Source organism: Bos mutus, chromosome 20 (genome assembly GCF_027580195.1).
Source record: "Bos mutus isolate GX-2022 chromosome 20, NWIPB_WYAK_1.1, whole genome shotgun sequence".
Lineage (NCBI taxonomy): Eukaryota > Metazoa > Chordata > Mammalia > Artiodactyla > Bovidae > Bos > Bos mutus.
Window position 1 is genome coordinate 35,397,264 of NC_091636.1, and position 15,232 is coordinate 35,412,495.

At 41.9% G+C, this 15,232-nt stretch overlaps 1 protein-coding gene and 1 long non-coding RNA gene across 5 annotated transcripts in view; one reads left to right on the forward strand and one right to left on the reverse strand.

Annotated features, from left to right (window-relative positions):
- The window catches only part of OSMR (oncostatin M receptor), a 67,807-nt gene that overhangs the window by 52,043 nt on the left and 532 nt on the right, over positions 1–15,232 (reverse strand). The gene's annotated exons all lie outside the window — the stretch shown is intronic.
- The window catches only part of LOC138984199 (uncharacterized), an 86,033-nt gene continuing 85,474 nt past the window's right edge, over positions 14,674–15,232 (forward strand). For 2 of the 3 annotated variants that reach the window (XR_011461464.1, XR_011461466.1), the window contains exon 1: positions 14,674–15,008. This is a non-coding gene — a long non-coding RNA (uncharacterized lncRNA). Of the gene's footprint in view, positions 15,022–15,232 lie in introns of all 3 variants that reach the window. The other variant, XR_011461465.1, reaches the window with a different exon arrangement.

Genomic DNA, 15,232 nt, shown 5'->3' on the forward strand with positions numbered 1-15,232 from the left:
CCCCCTCTGGGAAATGCCCTGTGAACAGGTTTCCTGCAGGCACAGAGCCTGACACTGTGGGAAAAACACAGATACCAGGAATTCTTATCCAAGGCCCCAGGTGACTGGACACACAGCCCACGCGGTTCCCCTCCACCCTTCCTACGTCAGTCTTCCTCGGGTGATCCAATTCTGAGTGCATCAGCTCTTCCCTGTGTGACCCGGAGGTGAGGGGGTGAGCTGTGCAAACGTCCTGAGGTGCTGAGCGCTGGGCATAGTCAAGACACAACACAGAGCCGGGGCTTGGAGGGGGCAAGGAGGTGAGTGACAGGAGAAATCAGACAGCACACAGAAAGGGAGAGCAGGCAGGGAAAACACTTAAGAAACTTTGGCTTCTACTTGGAGTGAGATGGGAGCTGCTGGTGAGTTTTAAACAAAGGAGTAACGTGGTCTTGCACAGGAAGGACCCTGAATGAGAAGAGACTGAACAGGGCAAGAGTGGCAGGAGCAAGCTCAGGCCGTGGTCCATGGGAGACAGATGTTGGCTTAGACCCCGGGGGTGCAGGGACGGCAGTGATGCTGGGAAGGGTGATGAAATTCGGGAGAGATTTTACAGACAGAGCTGGCAGAACGTGTGGGGTGGTGACAAACTGAGACATCACGGGTGGCTCTCAGAATTCTGGACTGCATGCCTGGAAAATGGAATCACCACTAACAGAGAAGCAGAAGAATGATTCAGTGGGCTGTATCAGGGACTGCATGTGTGACATCTTAACTTCAGATGCTTACTTGATATTCAAATGAGATGTCAAGTAGCCAGCCAGCTACACACTGTGGAGTCCATGGAAGGAGTCCTGGCTCGGGGGACAAACCCAGGGGTTTTCAGTGCACACGTATAAAGCCACAGGACTGGATGATCTCCAAGAGGAGAACAGACAGAACAGAGAAAGAGGTCCGAGCATGTAGTTCTGGGGCACTTCACACTGTGTACCGTGCCCCCTGACCAGATCAAAACAAAAACCTGGGACCAGGCTAGGCTCTCCTACATCACTTCAAGGATGAGGGCTGGTGTGTCCGGCATCAGCTGGCCGCTTGGCACGTTCCCCCCACCGGCTCTCAGGGCTTGGTTTTTCCTCCAAAGCTCTGCTTAATTCCCCAGTCCTCCCATTCATTCAACAGGCTTTCTCTCTCTACAGCTGTGAGGGAGAAGCAACGTTGCATCTAATTTGCAATGAGAAAAGGAAGTCTGGGAAGTACCAGGTGGCAGAATTCACACAGGAAAAATACTTTTCTGCCTCAACTGCATGCCTTTGTCCTTACTCAAATTGTTCTCTCTCTCTTTTTAAAACCTTTTTAATTTTGTATTGGGGTATAGGCAATCAACACTGTTTTGACAGTTTCAGGTGAACAGGGAAGGGACTCAGCCATACACGTACGTGTATCCATTCTCCCTTAAACTCCCCTCCTATCCAGGCTGCCACCTAACGTTGAGCAGTTTCCTGTGCTATTACGGTAGGTCCTTGTTGGTTATCCATTTTAAATGTAGCAGTGTATACATGTCCATCCCCAGCTCCCTAACTGTCCATTACCCTCCCCATCGGCAATATGTTATTTCTCTTTAAAAAAATAATCCTAGTGTTTTAAAATTGAAGTATAGTTGATTTACAATATTGTGTTAGTTTCAGGTATATAGCAGGCAATTTGGCTACACACACACACATATATAGTCAGATTATTTTCCATTATAGGTTATTATAAGATACTGAATATAGTTTTCTGTGCCACACAGTAGTTCCTTGTTGCTTATCTATTTTATGTAGATAAGTTTGTAGTATATAATTTGTACCAAATCATTAGGACCATAGGATTAATGGATATAGACCAAATCTTTTATTTCTATTTTTCAGATCTCCATTATTCCCACCCAGACTATGAGTGCCTGAGGACAGGCTTGGATCTTATTCCCCACTGTCTATCACAGTTCCAGAATATAGTTGCTACCCAGTCAATATCCATTTAATGAGTAAAAACTTGTACCAATTTTCTTGCATTCTTTCTTCTTTGCATTAAATTTTAATTAAAATAGATTCCTTTTCAGGCCTGTCTACATTTTCTGTTGTCAAATGTTGCCTAATTCATACATGTCTTTCACTGACATTCTTTCTCTGGGGGGAAAATGGGAGGAAAGAAAAGAAAAATCACCCACTTTTTTGTAGAACTTCTCATTCAAATCTTGTCTCTTTGCAAAAAGAAGTTGGCCTTTGAACATCCCTCAGTATAAATACATGTGTAGTAAAAGCACGGATTTTGAAAAATCTGTCCCTCTTCGTCAGCGCTTCTTGTTCAGTCATTACTGAAATATTTATTCCTGGGAAGTTTCCCCACTGCAAATAATCCCCATGAGAAGCAGTTTAATCAGTCACTTGCTTCCCAAGAACATGGGTGTGTTGCCAACCTCTTCAAAACTGGCTCGGTGCCCTGATGATGTTATATGCAAATACTATTTTAAAGAAAGAAGCTGTTGAAACAGGATATGTGCCCAGTGTGTGTATCTTATGGAAGAGTTCTACGTGGCAGTACAAACAGTTGCTCACTTCTTAGAGAATCCCCACATTTTCCAGGTCTCATTCTTCTTATAGTTTTTTAAAGAGCCCTGCCTTTGAATGGACTTCCCTTGTGGCTCAGAAGGTATAGAATCTGCCTGTAGTGCAGGAGACCTAGGTTTGATCCCTGGGTCGGGAAGATCCCCTGGAGAAGGGAATGGCAACCCACTCCAGTTTTCTTGCCTGGAGAATCCCATGAATAGAGGAGCCTGGAGGACTAAAGTCCGTGGGGTTGTAAAGAGTCGGACACGACTGAGCAAGTAACACTCTGCCTTTGAAAGGGCCTCCACTGTTACAGCGTAGGGCTGGTAACCCACAGGGTAATTTCACTCCAATTTCACCATCCCTTCCTCCTCCAGAGGTATGCCCAGGGTTCAAGCACTTTTCTCTTGCTCTCTAAACCTACCCAGGTAAGTGTTTCTACCAGTTGTGTAAGATCAGTCCTCAGTTATGAGGCTCAACTGACTCACACACTGCTCGTTTGCTTTTTTAAAGCAACATTTAGTTGTGATTCCAGCTAGGAGTAAAGGTGAGTCTCTGTTGTATGTGAAGTCAAAGAACTGCAAAACCTGGACCCAAAGAACATGCAAGCATTTGGTAAATGCCAAAGGTGATACTTCATTTGAAAAAATAAATTACTCCCCCAAATGGTACTAACCCAAACATGGATGGGAAAAGGAAGCTGTAATAGTTACATACAGGTACTCTGACATAAGACTACTTAGAGTCAATCCCCCTTTTGGCACTTACTAACTGTATGACGATGGGCAAGTTACTTAAACCACCTGGGCGTTCATTTTCTTTTCTGTGAAATAAGATTAAATAACCTACCTCATAGGATTGCCATGAAGATCAAATGAGATTATGAGATCATACACATAGTAAGCCCAATTAATGTTAGTTTGATCATTATTGGTATAGCTTCATTTCCTTCAACAAAATAAAATCCAGATGAACAAAGATAAAAATGCAAGACCATTAAATTTACTAGAATAAACAGAGAACCCATACAATTCAACATGAAAAAAAAAAAACCACACAATTAAAAAATGGGTGGAGAGCCTGAGTAGACATTTTTCCAAAGAAGACATACAGATGGCCAACAGTCACAGAAAAAGATGATCAACATCACTAAACATCAGCGAAATACAAATCAAAATTACAAGGATATATCACCTCATAACTGTAAGAATGCAAATGCTGATGAGAATGTGCAGCAAAGGAAATCTTTTGCATTTTTTTTAATTTTAGCTTTAATTGGAGGATACTTGATTAGAATGTTGTATTGGTTTCTGCCCAACAATAAAGTGAATCAGTCATAAGTATACATATCCTCTTGAATTGTTGATAGGAATGTAAATTGGTACAGCCGCTATGGAAAAGAGCTTGGCAGTTAGTCTAAAAATTAAAAATTAGAACTATCATGAAAGTGAAAGTGTTAGTCGCTCAGCCTTGTCCAAGCTTTTGCAACCTCATGGACTGTAGCCCACCAGGCTCCTCTGTCCATGGGACTCTCCAGGCAAGAATAATGGAGTGGGTTTCCATGCCTTCTCCAGGGGATCTTCCTCACCCAGGGATCAAACCTGGGTCCCCTGCATTGCAGGCAGACTCTTTACCATCTGAGCTATCAGGGAAGCTTGCTATGAAGAAGCAAATTCATTTCTGAGTATTTATCTGAAGGAAACAATACTAATTTGAAAAGATATATGTACCCCTAGTTCATTGCAGCATTATTTATAATAGTCAAGCTATGGAGGCAACCTAAACGCTCATCAGTAGATAAATGGATAAACGAGATGTGGCACATATACACAATGGAATATTACTCAGCCATAGAAAAGAATTAAATCTTGGAATTTGCAATAACATGAATGGAGCTACAGATTATTATAAGTGAAACAAGTCAGAGAAAGACAAATACTATATGATTTTACTTGTATGCGGAATCTAAAAAATGAACATAGGTAATTTATAAGCAGAAACAAAGTCATAGATACAGAAAACAAACAGGTGGTCGCCAGAGGGAAGCGGGGAGAAGAGGAGGGAAATGGATGAGGGAAACTCAGACGCATAAGCTTCCTGTTACAAAATACATGAGCCACAGACATGAAATGGACAGTGCGGTGAATATAGTCAATAGCAATGTAATATCTTTGGTGACAGATGACTAGGCTTAATCATGGTGATCATTTAGAAATGTATTGAAATACTGAATAACCATGTTGCACACCAGGAACTAACATAGTGTTGAATGCTGATTACACTTCACAAACAAACCATTATGAAAAAAAGATCAGATTTGTGGTTATCAGAGGCAGAAGGTAGGGGTAGGGAGAATTGGATAATGCAGTCACAAGGGACAAACTTCCAGTTATAAGATAAATAAATACATGGGATGTATTTATGTATGAGATAAGTAAATACAAGCATGATAAAGATCTTTAACAGTGTTTCATGTTATACATGAGAATTGTTAAAAGAGGAAAATCCTAAGAGTTTTCATCACAAGGAAAAATTTTTTCTATTTATTTTGTATCTATATGAGATAATGGATGTTCACTGAACTTACTATGATAAACATTTCATGATGCATGTAAGTAAAATCTTTATCATATACTCTACACTTATAAAGTGTTTTATTTAATTATCTCAGCAAAAATGGAAGAAACAATTACTTGACTAATACATAGGTGAATATTTGTACAATCTGTCAAGCATGACGTGAAACCAGGAGCAAAAGTAAAGACTGCTACAACAATCAAACGAACACTGAAAATATTCTAGACATATAATAGGTCTAAAACCAAACTGGGAACAATAGTTTCAATATTCATGTCACAGGGTTATGTCCCTAATATATATAAAGCTCTTAGAAATCAATAAGAAGAAGATAAGAAACTCCAAAGAAAAACTGATAAATGACATGATTATGTAATTTATAAAAGAGAAAGAAATATTAATAACCAAAAAGAAAAAAGGAAAACTAGACACTGTCACTAATAATTAAATACATGCAAATTAAAGCTGCAATTGTTTATATCTGTGTGTGTGTCTGTGTGGTGTCCAATTGGCAAAGCTGACTTAAAAGACTTAATACCTAGCATTGGTAAGAGTTTGAAAAAGTAAGCACTGCTTGCTACTCACTGAGGCAATGACCAAAACCATCCCCAAGAAAAAGAAATGCAAGAAGGCAAAATGATTGTCTGAGGAGGCCTAACAAACAGCTGAGAAAAGGAGAAGTAAAAGGCAAAGGAGAAAGGGAAAGATATACACATCTGAACGCAGAGTTCCAGAAAATAGCAAGGGGAGATAAAGCCTTCCTAAGTGAAAAAGGCAAAGAAATAAGAGGAAAACAATAGAATGGGAAAGACTAGAGATCTCTTCAAGAAAATTACAGATACCAAGGGAACACTTCATGCAAAGATGGGCACAATAAAGGACAGAAACAGTAGGCGGACCTAACAAGCACAAAAGATTAAAAAGACGTGCAAGAATACACAGACGTGCAAGACGTGCAAGAATACATAGACGTGCAAGAATACATAGAATACACAGAAGAACTATGCAAAAAAAGTCTTAGTGACCTGGATAACCACGCTGGTGTGGTCATTCATTGAGAGCCAGACATCACGAGTATGAGGCCAAGTGGGTCTTAGGAAGCATTATTATGAACAAAGCTAGTGGAAATGACAGAATTCGAGCTGAGCTATTTCAAATCCAAAAGATGATGCTGTGAAAGTGTTGTACTCAATATGCCAGCAAATTTGGAAAACTCAGTAGGGGCCACAGGACTGGAAAAGGTTAGTTTACATTCCAATCTCAAAGAAGTGCAATCCCAAAGAATGTTCAAACTACCATACAATTGTGCTGATTCCACATGCTAGCAAGGTCATGTTCAAAATCCTTCCAGTTAGGCTTCCACAGTACATGAACCAAGAACTTTCAGATGTACAAGCTGGACTTAGAAAAGGCAGAGGAACCATAAATCATATTGCCAACATCCGTTGGATCATAGGAAAAGCAAAAGAGTTCCAGAAAAACATCTACTTCTGCTTCATTGACCATGTTAAAGCCTTTGACTTCACAACAAATTCTGGAAAATTCTTAAAGAGATGGGAATACCAGACCACCTTACCTGCCTCCTGAGAAACCTTTATGCAGGTTGAGAAGCAACAGTTAGAATTGGACATAGAAAAATGGACTGGTTTAAAATTGGGAAAGGAGTACATCAAGCCTGTATACTGTCACCTTGCTTATTTAATTTATATGCAAAGTACATCATGTGAAATTACAGGCTGGATGAAGCACAAGCTGGATCAAGACTGCCAGGAGAAATATCAATAACCTCAGATATGCAGATGACACCACCATAATGGCAGAAATCGAAGAGGAACTAAAGAGCCTCTTGATGAAAGTAAAAGAGGAGAGTGAAAAAGTTGGCTTAAAACTCAACATTCAAAAAACGAAGATCATGGCATCTGGTCCCATCACTTCATGGCAAATAGATGGGGAAACAATGGAAACAGTGACAAACTTTCTTTTCTTGGGCTCCAAAATCACTGTAGATGATGACTGCAGCCACGAAATTAAAAGACGCTTGCTCCTTGGAAGAAAAGCTATGACCATATTAAAAGCTATGACATATTAAAAAGCATATTAAAAAGCAGAGACATTACTTTCCCAACAAAGGTCCATCTAGTCAAAGCTATGGTTTTTCCAGTAGTCATGTATGGATGTGAGAGTTGGATTATAAAGAAAGCTGAGTGCCGAAGAACTGATGCTTTTGAACTGTGGTGTTGGAGAAGACTCTTGAGAGTCCCTTGGACTGCAAGGAGATCAAATCAGTCAATTCTAAAAGAAATCAGTCCTGAATATTCATGGGAAGGACTGATGGTGAAGCTGAAGCTGCAGCTCCAATACTTTGGCCACCTGATGCAAAGAACTGACTCATTGGAAAAGACTCTGATGCTGGGAAAGATTGAAGGCGGGAGGAGAAGGGACGATAGAGGATGAAATGGCTGGATGCTATCACGGACTCTAAGGACATGAGTTTGATCAAGCTCCAGGAGCTGGTGATGGACAGGGAAGCCTGGTGTGCTGCAGTCCATAAGGTCACAGAGTCGCACACAACTGAGCAACTGAACTGAACTGAAGTTATAGCAGAAGTGATGCAGGGATATGAGTGAAACTGGCAGAAGAAGAGACAAAAATAGATCAATGAAATAAGATAGAATCCTCAAACAAGTCCTTATATAAACAGGAATTTATTTTGCTGTAAATAATAGAATTCAAATGAGTTGGAAAAAAGTAGTATGATTATAAATATACCACACTGAATCAACTATATCTTCCCAGGCCAGGTGGTATAGCAGTAAACAATCCACTTGTCAATGCAGGGGATGCAAGAAATGTGGGTTCAATCCCTGGGTCTGGAAGATCCCCTGGAGAAGGAATGGCAACCCACTCCAGTATTCTTGCCTGGAAAATTCCACGGACAGAGAAGCCTGGCACACTACAGTCTGAGGGACTGTGAAAGAATCAGATAGAAGTGAGCACTCAGAGCCTCACTGGATCAAATGCTTAAAACTTAAGAAAAAAGTTGTGACATTTTACCTTTCATCTTATACAAAAATCTGGAATTTTGAAAAGCTAAATGTAAAACCAAAGTAATAAAAGTATTAGAAAAAAAATAAAAGCTTAGAAATAATTTTCAGGTGAAAAAGGTCTTTCTAACCTAGACAAAGCACGTAAGTGATTAGATTGCAGTCGATTACACAAACATCTAAAACTTCTTGCAGGACTTTCCTAGTGGTGCAGTGGATGGGAGTCCAGTGCTAATTCAGGGGACACTGGTTCCATTCCTGGTCTGGAAAGAGCCCACATGCAACGAAGCAATTAAGCCCAGGTATCACAACTACTGAGCCTGTGTTCCAGAGCCCAAGAGCTGCAACCACTGAAGCCCATGCTCTGCGAGAAGAGAAGCCACCACAGTGAAGAGCCTGCACACCGCAAGAAGAGTAGCCCCCACTCGCCAGAGCTAGAGAAAAGCCCAGGCAGCAACGCAGACCCAGCATGGACAAAAAGAAAATAAATACATTTAAAAACAAATAAATAAAACTTCTGTGCAGCAAAAGATATTTAAAAATAAAAGCATTATGAATAAGCAAAATGTGGTATATACAAACAATAGAACATTATTCAGCCTTAAAAAAGAAGGGAATTCTGATACATTCTACAACAGGGATGAGACTTGAGGACATTTCGCTAAGTGAAATAAGCCAGTTACAAAGCTGCAAAGACTCTTCCATTTCTATGAGGTACCTGGAGTATTCATGGACTGACTGAAACGGACTGGAACGGGTGAATTCAACTCAGATGACCATTATATCTACCACTGCGGGCAGGAATCCCTCAGAACAAATGGAGTGGCCATCATGGTCAACAAAAGAGTCCGAAATGCAGTACTTGGATGCAATCTCAAAAACGACAGAATGATCTCTGTTCGTTTCCAAGGCAAACCATTCAATATCACAGTAATCCAAGTCTATGCCCCAACCAGTAATGCTGAAGAAGCTGAAGTTGAACGGTTCTATGAACACCTACAAGACCTTTTAGAACTAACACCCAAAAAAGATGTCCTTTTCATTATAGGGGACTGGAATGCAAAAGTAGGAAGTCAAGAAACACCTGGAGTAACAGGTAAATTTGGCCTTGGAGTACAGAATGAAGCAGGGCAAAGGCTGATAGAGTTTTGCCAAGAGAATGCGCTGTTCATAGCAAACACCCTCGTCCAACAACAAAAGAGAAGACTCTACACATGGACATCACCAGATGGTCAACACGGAAATCAGATTGATTATATTCTTTGCAGCCAAAGATGGAGAAGCTCTATTCAGTCAGCAAAAACAAGACTGGGAGCTGACTGTGGCTCAGATCATAAACTCCTTATTGCCAAATTCAGACTTAAATTGAAGAAAGTAGGGAAAACCACTAGACCATTCAGGTATGACCTAAATCAAATCCCTTAGGATTATACAGTGGAAGTGAGAAATAGATTTAAGGGACTAGATCTGACAGATAGAGTGCCTGATGAACTATGGAATGAGGTTTGTGACATTGTACAGGAGTCAGGGATCAAGACCATCCCCATGGAAAAGAAATGCAAAAAAGCAAAACGGCTGTCTGGGGAGGCCTTACAAATAGCTGTGAAAAGAAGAGAAGCAAAAAGCAGAGGAGAAATGGAAAGATATAAGCATCGGAATGCAGAGTTCCAAAGAATAGCAAGAAGAGATAAGAAAGCCTTCTTCAGCGATCAATGCAAAGAAATAGAGGAAAACAACAGAATGGGAAAGACTAGAGACCTCTTCAAGAAAATTAGAGATACCAAGGGAACATTTCATGCAAAGATGGGCTCGATAAAGGACAGAAATGGTATGGACCCAACAGAAGCAGAAGATATTAAGAAGAGGTGGCAAGAATACACAGAACCGTACAAAAAAGATCTTCATGACCCAGATAATCACGATGGTGTCATCACTCACCTAGAGCCGGACATCCTGGAATGTGAAGTCAAGTGGGCCTTAGAAAGCATCACTACAAACAAAGCCAGTGGAGGTGATGGAATTCCAGTTGAGCTATTTCAAATCCTGAAAGATGATGCTGTGAAAGTGCTACACTCAATATGCCAGCAAATAGGGAAAACTCAGCAGTGGCCACAGGACTTGAAAAGGTCAGTTTTCATTCCAATCCCAAAGAATGCTCAAACTACCACACAATTGCACTCATCTCACACGCTAGTAAAGTAATGCTCAAAATTCTCCAAGTCAGGCTTCAGCAGTACGTGAACCGTGAACATCCAGATGTTCAAGCTGGTTTTAGAAAAGGCAGAGGAACCAGAGATCAAATTGCCAACGTCCTCTGGATCATCGAAAAAGCAAGAGAGTTCGAGAAAAATATCTATTTCTCCTTTATTGACTACACCAAAGCCTTTGACTGTGTGGATCATGATAAACTATAGAAAATTCTGAAAGAGATGGGAATACCAGACCACCTGACCTGCCTCTTGAGAAACCTATATGCAGGTCAGGAAGCAACAGTTAGAACTGGACATGGAACAACGGACTGGTTCCAAATAGGAAAAGGAGTATGTTAAGGCTGAATATTGTCACCCTGCTTATTTAACTTATGTGCAGAGTACATCATGAGAAATGCTGGGCTGGAAGAAGCACAAGCTGGAATCGAGATTGCTGGGAGAAATATCAATAACCTCAGATATGCAGATGACACCACCCTTATGGCAAAAAGTGATGAGAAACTAAAGAGCCTCTTGATGAAAGTGAAAGAGGAGAGTGAAAAAGTTGGCTTAAGGCTCAACATTCAGAAAACGAAGATCATGGCATCTGGTCCCATCACTTCATGGGAAATAGATGGGGAAACAGTGGAAACAGTGTCAGAATTTATTTTGGGGGGCTCCAAAATCACTGCAGATGGTGACTGCAGCCATGAAATTAAAAGACGCTTACTCCTTGGAAGGAAAGTTATGACCAACCTAGATAGCATATTCAAAAGCAGAGACATTCCTTTGCCAACAAAGGTCCATCTAGTCAAGGCTATGGTTTTTCCAGTGGTCATGTATGGATGTGAGAGTTGGACTATAAAGAAAGCTGAGCGCTGAAGAATTGATGCTTTTGAACTGTGGTGTTGGAGAAGACTCTTGAGAGTCACTTGGACTGCAAGGAGATCCAACCAGTCCATTCTGAAGGAGATCAGCCCTGGGATTTCTTTGGAAGGAATGATGCTGAAGTTGAAACTCCAGTACTTTAGCCACCTCATGCGAAGAGTTGACTCATTGGAAAAGACTCTGACGCTGGGAGGGATTGGGGGCAGGAGGAGAAGGGGACGACAGAGGATGAGATGGCTGGATGGTATCACCGACTCGATGGATGTGAGTCTGAGTGAACTCCGGGAGTTGGTGATGGACAGGGAGGCCTGGCGTGCTGCAACTCATGGGGTCTCAAAGAGTCGGACACAACTGAGCGACTGAACTGAACTGAACTGGAGTATTCATAGAGACAGAAAGCAGAATTACGGTTGTGAGGGGCTAGGGAGAGAACGGGGAGTTATCATTTAATGGGTATAGCATTTCAGTTTTGCAAGATGAAGAGTTCTGGAGATGGATGGTGGTAATGCTTGCACAACAAGAGGCATGTCCTTAATAACACAGACCTGTGTACTTAAAAACAGTTAAAATGGTAAATTTTATATTATGTGTTTTACCACAATAAAAAAATTTGGGAAAAGGAGCTTTACACTAGAAGAAATATTTGCATCATCTATAAGAGACAACAGATTAAGAAACTGAATACCTGTAGAGCTTCTGCAGTAAACAGACATAAGATAAAACAACCCTATAGAAAAGTGAGCAAAGGACATGCACAGGTAATTCACATAAGAAACACACAATCCATAAATATTTAGAGATATTAAACTGCAGCTGCTGCTGCTGCTGCTAAGTCGCTTCAGTCGTGTCCGACTCTGTGCGACCCCATAGATGGCAGCCCACCAGGCTCCCCCGTCCCTGGGATTCTCCAGGCAAGAACACTGGAGTGGGTTGCCATTTCCTTCTCCAATGCATGAAAGTGAAAAGTGAAAAGGAAGTCGCTCAGTCGTGTCCGACTCTGTGCGACCCCATGGACTGCAGCCTACCAGGCTCCTCTGTCCATGGGATTTTCCAGGCAAGAGTACTGGAGTGGGGTGCCATTGCTTTCTGCAGCAGTATTCAGCAAAATGCAAATTAAAATGTCTTACTGAGTTTCACTCATTCACCAGATTTGAAAATTTAGATAAAAATAGATAATACCCAGTGTTAGGAAGGATGAGGAAAACAAATTCTCATGTGCTGAGTTTAAATTATTAATAGCACCTGGGGTGGGTCAGCTGTGCAATTTGAAGAGTTTTATCTATCAAAGCGAAAAATGGATAAACTGATCCACAAATCTCTCTCCTAGGATATTACACTCAGGCTTAAGCACAAAAGTGAATGCCCAATTTTCCCTGAAGCACTGTTGCTAATGCTGAATAATTTTAGTTAACTTTGATGTCGATCAGTAAGGGAAAGGATGAATAAATATCTCTAGCTAACATAATTAAAAATAAGTATTATTACTTTAGAATGTAGCCATTAATAAAAGAGGTACAGACATGACAGAGGTCTAAGACTTGGGGGTGAAAAAGTAAGCTGCACGATGATAGTAAGACCTCATTTACATTTATTAAAACATAATATTGGAGAAGGAAATGGCAACCCACTCCAGTATTCCTGTCTGAAGAACCTCATGGATAGAGGAGCTGGTGGGCTACAGTCCATAGAGTCTCAAGAGTCGCACACGACTTAGCGACTAAACCACCACGTATACATATATTTGCAAATGTATACCAAAAAAAAGTCTTGGAATAATAGGTACGAACCTGAAATTTCCCTCTTCTGAGTGAGAATAGGAGTGACAAAGTTAGTTCTACATTTCCCCCCTATACGTCATATATATATTCATTTATTATTTGTATTATTGTTAAAACATAAAAAATAAAACAGATAAACTAGAGTAAATAGCTTCTGAAAACAAATAGAAGGTTGTGAACACAGGACACAGCTTTTATAAAAGAAATCTGTGCTACAGAACTATGAGGAATCCTGCTTGGAGGGAGGGGAATTTCTCACAAGTTCTTATCTGTCTTGTATCTCCCCATTTCATATATTTTTTTCAGTCAAAGAGGACTTCCTCCAGAGAAAGCAGGGCTAGGGCTCAGTATTCCTGTAAAGTGAGCAAGATGACACTTGCTCAGCTTTCCTTCTGCTCGAGCCTACAATATTCCCACAAGGAAAACACTCTTTCCTCTTGTCAAATCACAGTACCACCTCTTTCAGAACCATGATCGTTTTCCTGATTTGGTTCCTTTTTCAGGACAAATGGGCTACAAAAAACAACAGAGACTTTGGAACACCTCTGAGCACCACTGCAGGTGTCCCCAGTCTCTCAGGTTAAAGAGATGGAAGGAAAAACCCAGTGTGTAAGTAAGTATTCTCCCCAGTATGGCTCCAGTCCCCACTGGACACCTAAGACGGCCGTTTCCTCTCAAGGTGGCCGTTGATACAGAAGGTTTAGACACATTTGCTGAGACAACAGGAGGCAGAACAGGTACCGCAAGGAGGCAAGTTACAGCTGAGAGTTAGCCCTATCCAACAATAAAATGTTAGGTGGTGAGCTCCCTGCCACTGGAAGCATTCTAACAATACTGAAAGCTATCAGTGGAGGTGCCAAACTCAGCATGCCCTTGAAGATTCTGAGTAGGTAACAGGCTGGAGTCCAGTGCTTTTAAAGACTCCAAGAATAATTCTGAGGCACAGCTAAGTCTGGAAACCCCTGGCCACTATGACTATTTGGTGCCCTTCACATTCAAGGGTCTCTGAGTGCAGATTAAAGCAGCTCAGGAGAGAGGCAAAGTGCTCTGAGGACAGAGTGCTACAATAATGCAGCACCATACGTGGGGGGCAGGCGGGGGGCACTCCACAAAGGGTCCTAAAGTTTGAGACACAGATAGTGGTTACAGGCAGCCTCCAAAGCCAAATCCTGACTCTGCCACTTGCTAGCTGTGTAACCACAGACAAGTTGCTTAACTTCTCTGGGCCTCAGTTTTCTCACTGATAAAATCAGAATGGGAAAACTGTTACCCACCTCAGTGGTGAAGCTTAAATCATTCTCGTGTATGTACAGTACTTAGTGCCTGATCCATAGTTAGTGTGAACGGTTATTATTTCGTAGAGGAGGAAACAGAGGCTGAGGCCATACGTTAACCTGACCCACGTCCTAAAGTCAGTTTAGACTTGAGAATAAGACCCACAGCTTCTTTCCTTCTAGCTCAAATTAAATACATGGCATTCAGTTCTATCATAGCCTCTGCCTACATTGATCCCTCTCCTGAGTTGGAGAATAAACTTGTTCAGAGTCTTCAAGCTTGTCAGTTACCAGGCACCCTTGCCCCGTGGCACTGAATCCTGTGCCTCCAGCCACAGGACAGGCAGGCAGGACAGATGGAGGCACGAGCCGGCCAAACACTGTCAAGAGAGGGCTCTCAGTGCTCCGCGACGTCACCGCCACGGAAGCCAGCTCTATGGTCTTGGACAAGTTGCTGAACCCCTCCGTGCTTTTTGCCTAGGAAAGAGCTGTCTGTAAAAGGGTGAGAGGCGGCGCGGTTACAAATACAAGGCTTCCATCGCCCAACCGGCCAACTTGGTGCTCCTTCCATTCGCTTGGCGTCTACCCCAGACACCACCGCATCCCCAAGAACTTTTATCGGCTGCACCTGCGTGTGAGCGCCTCTCGCTCCCAGGTGTACAGGGAGGTGGAGAGAGGTCGCCGACCGAGAGAGGTATGACCCTCAGGTAGGCGTTAAAGGAACGTGAGGGAAGGCTGGAGACCGCAATTAACACCCAATTAACTCTGGGGTGCTGGGAACGAGGCAAAAGTGGGTCAAATGGGAATTTTAATCCCACAAATATCCCCCGACTGCCTTGCGAAGGACGCGGTGGGATGGGGACTGTAAACGCAGGGTGGGCACCGTCGTGGTTACGCACGGCGTGCGCTCTGGCAAGA